The sequence below is a fragment of the Solanum tuberosum genome, unplaced genomic scaffold, assembly GCF_000226075.1.
Source record: "Solanum tuberosum cultivar DM 1-3 516 R44 unplaced genomic scaffold, SolTub_3.0 scf00546, whole genome shotgun sequence".
NCBI lineage: Eukaryota > Viridiplantae > Streptophyta > Magnoliopsida > Solanales > Solanaceae > Solanum > Solanum tuberosum.
Genome location: NW_006239469.1, coordinates 189,782 through 194,068, shown reverse-complemented (window position 1 = coordinate 194,068; position 4,287 = coordinate 189,782).

The window sequence follows — 4,287 nt, the reverse complement described above, 5'->3', positions numbered from 1 at the left end:
CTAGGGTATTTAAAACATACTTAAAACTATGTCTTGCATTATAACAATATCCAACAGTATTGAAAGGATATAGTGATGCAAATTGGATCACCGGGATCAAATGAAGTAAAATCTACGAGTGGATATGTATTTACTCTTGGTGGAGGAGCAGTCTCTTGAAAATCTTCCAAAAAGACATGTATCAATAGCTCTACAATGATCTATGAGCTAGGTGCTCTAGATAAGGCCGGTGAATAAGTTAAAGATTCCGAAATTTCTTGATAGATATTCTCTTTTGGTCCAAACCCTTGGCATCAGTATGCATACACTTTGATAGTCAAGATGCAATATGTAGGGCATGAGACATTGATGTATAACGGAAAGTCTCGTCATATAAGACATAGACATAATACCATTAGAAAACTACTCCCTAGTGGAATTATCATAATTGACTATGTTAAGTCAAATGATAATGTGTCGAATCCACTTAAAAAAGGCCTAACTATAAAGAAAGTTGAAAGATCATCTAAGGAAATGAATTTACGGCTTAGGACAAGTCATCATGGCGGTAACTCTACCTAGCAGACTGGAGTTCCCATGAGCTAGGTTCAAGGAGAAAAACAAAGTTGTGACTGACGGTTCGGCATTGTCAACCAACTCAATCCATTCTCGTGATGAAGATAATGCTCAGGAACAATAATACAATATTAAGGCTTGTTAATGAGCTAATAAAGCTTAATGTTTTTAATGATTTGCTAAGTTTGGCAGATTTGACCAAATAGTGTATCTACGCGATAACACAGTTAGAAATCACCTATGTGAGTGTGAAGTGTAAGCCGCTTCAAAGAGAATTATTGTCAAAAGCCTATTCTTTATACACTTATGAAATCATGAGGTGTTCATGGCTGAAACGAACACAACCGTAAAAACCATAAACGATAAAGGGTTAATTATGTGACATATGGTTGTCTAGGTATACACCAAAGCTCGACAGTTCAAAGATATCGCATCTACCAATCGATCGAGTATATCTGACATATCTTCACTATGGAAAGTCCAAGGGGAAACCTACTTATCCATATGCAATTAATTCTTGCTTGTAAAGTACACATACTTGTCTGTTTATTTGTCTTGGAGGTATTCCCCATTCATGCGGGGGATTGTTGGGTTCTTAAAAGGTGTGAATGGAAAATGAAGAGTTGCGACTTTTATGAAGAGTTGTGAATTTTATGAAAAGTTGCAACTTTTATAAAGAGTTGTGATTTTTATAAAAAGTTGCGACTTTTATGAAAAGTTGTGACTTTTATGAAAAGATGTGACTTGACCTTTCCTAAAGATTGTGACTTTTCCAAAGATTTGTGACCTTTCCGGTAAGGCACAATAAAAAAAATTTCACACTACCCTTTATTTTCTATAAATTGAGGGATTTCCTCTCAGTTTAGTTGAACGAATTTTTTTGGACTTCTTCTAATACTACTAAATCTAATATTCTAAGTGTACTTTACTGCTGTTGAGTGGTTCGTTGACACCGTGGATTTAGGTACCGATACACCGGTGAGTAAGATCGTTCTATCTTGGGAGAATATATTCCATTAACCTCGGGTACTTGAGGGGAATAATTTCCTTAAGAGGACACTGTGCATTCAGTGGGCTTAATTTTCTTTCTTTGAGAAAAATGTTTTTATATTGTTCATAATCTGTTTCTGATTCTATTTTCTCTACTAGTTTTAATTTTCTAGTTTGAAAATACTCTTTAAACTTTGTTGTTTCTTTCCAAGTTCTTTAAAGTTTTGTTCTAAGTATTTTAGGAATACAAGATGAACAACAATATAGTTAGGTAAATGTTTAAGGCTTATTCGAGACTACAAGTTTCAAAAATAAGTTTTTTTATTGTTAAAGTACTTAATGTCCAGTCAAACAATTGCTAGGGACATAATATCATACTTCTTTATTACTCTGAAACAATTTCATTTTAAACTTCTCATTTTTATGCTTAGTTAAATTAAAATAAACGTACTTAGTGCAGTCAGTGGAGAGGCAAATCTTGAAGGGACTTTTCACACCACAAAGAGCAGGGAGACCAACAGCTTTGGTCATATCAATGCCCTTTTATAATAGAAGCAGCTGATTTAAGACAAGAGCATGCAGTTCTACGATCATGTGTTGTCTTAGCAGAATTCATGAGACCTTTAACAAAATCACAACACTGCCCCACGGGGCCGCGATTTTGCAAATAAGGGAGACACTTAACCACCCCGACCTAAACTTGACCGCAACTAAACGCCTTTGATGCATACAATGCAACCATCACTATGCACAAAACCACAAAACATACAATTTTCCCAGCCATTTTTTTTATTTCTTAAAAGAGATGTATATATTTAGAGAATATTAGAGAAAAAAATGTATGTTGCCCTAGTGTTGAGTACCTTTTGGGTATTTATAGAGTGGAAGAATTAGTTGGCAGTTAGGTTATTAGATTTTTTTTTCATTCGGTGTTCGTTACCCACATTGGAGTCCAACTAAATTTAGATTTGCGTTGGGAAATCCCACATTATATTGGGGGTAAAGTGTTCCTTAACAAAGGAGACTCCGTACCCAAAGGGACTCGAACCCGAGATCTCTTGGTTAAGGATGTTTTTTTGTGGTACATGTAACACCCCAGAAAAAATTTTCGAACTAAGACTTGAACCGTTCTTCACAGTGAGTGAAATTTTACCAAGGAATTAAAAATTTCTTAAGTGTTAAGGTCACTAGATGTAGTACCTTGAGTTTCAAAAAGAATTAAATTGGAAACAGCAAAATCTGATATTTGGAGAGTTAAGTTAAGTATGAATTTTGGGTCGACTTCAAACGATCATAACTCCTAGATCAGGATGACTTAGGTGTGCTACCAGATACCGTAGGAAAGATCTTTGAATTATCTTTCCAACTCCACCGAGTTGCTCAGTTTCGAGTTCGTATAAGGGATATATGTGCATTCGAAGTTAGGTTGTCTAGATAAGAAAAGCCAAAACCGGATTTTAGAGGGGTATTTTGGTCCTTTCCTTACCAAATCAGATTTAATTCGTTTTTAGTAAGGTTTTAAGGGTCTAATCCTATTGGGTTCAGTTTTATAATCCTAAAATTAGCCTAGGGTTTTAGTTGAGAGTTCAAGAAGAGAAAAGAGGAGAAAAGAGGAGAGGATCAAGTGTTCGTCGAGATTCTTGCGTCTTGATGCGGATTTTTGCCATGGGTTTGATCCCTAAGAGGTATGTAAGCTTCCATAGTGTTGGTTTGTTCAACCACACGTCAAACATGTTATTTTCAGCGCAAATTTCATTCTTGAAGTTGAAAGATTAGAGTTCTTGATGAGTTCTTGATAGGTGTTCTTGAAGTTCTTTCTAAATTTTGTTGTGTTGGGTTTTTGATGATTTCTTCAGATCAAAATGAGTGTTTTAAGGGATGTATTGAGTATATTAGAGTGTACTTATGTGAAGTAATCGAATCCAAGTGATTGGGGAAGAAACCGTTCGGTTATAGCGAATTAGGGTGAGAAAACGAGCAAAGAATTTCGTCGAGCCTTCTGGGTTGGGGACTGGCGTGTCGCGCCAGCCAGAGCGCCCCAAAGTATGCTCTGAAGTTTAGGGTCTGGCGTCCCACACCACCCATACCCCCATGGTCTCCTGCCCCGTCCAGTTTGCGATCGGTTTCTCCGTTTAAGTTCTTTCGAAGGGTACCTTCACTCATTTTCGATTCTAACTATTCTAAGCTACTTATAAACACCTAAAATCATTCCTAACATGATCATAACCTTGAGGTCATAATTCAAATTCAAGGTAGAGTTAAGATTTAAGTTTTGAGAGTTCTTTCGAACATTCTAAGAAAGTCCCTTTGAGTCCTTTTGTGGAGTCTTCTACAACTTCTAGTAACTTGTTTCAAGACTCGAGTAAGTGAGCATGAGAGTGAGGATAATGTATTCATGAGTCTACACTATCACCTAAGATCCTTCATATCATGAACCATAACTCTTGAATTCATAATTCACATTCAAGAGAGAGTTAAGAGTAGAGTTCAAGAAAGCCTTTGAGTTCAATTGTGAATCCTTTGAGATCAACTATCGATTTGAATTAAGTTTTGAGGTAGTATGTAAGAAAATGAGAACAGTTGTATCATGAGTTCCATAATGTTATGTAGACCTACGAGTCAAGTCGTTCATGCCCATAAATTCCGCATGAACTCCATAAGTTGAGTATCATTGAGAGGAGTAGTATCTTCAAGTTCTAAGTCTTGAGTATTGAGTTCCCAATCCCCTTTGAGATTATATTT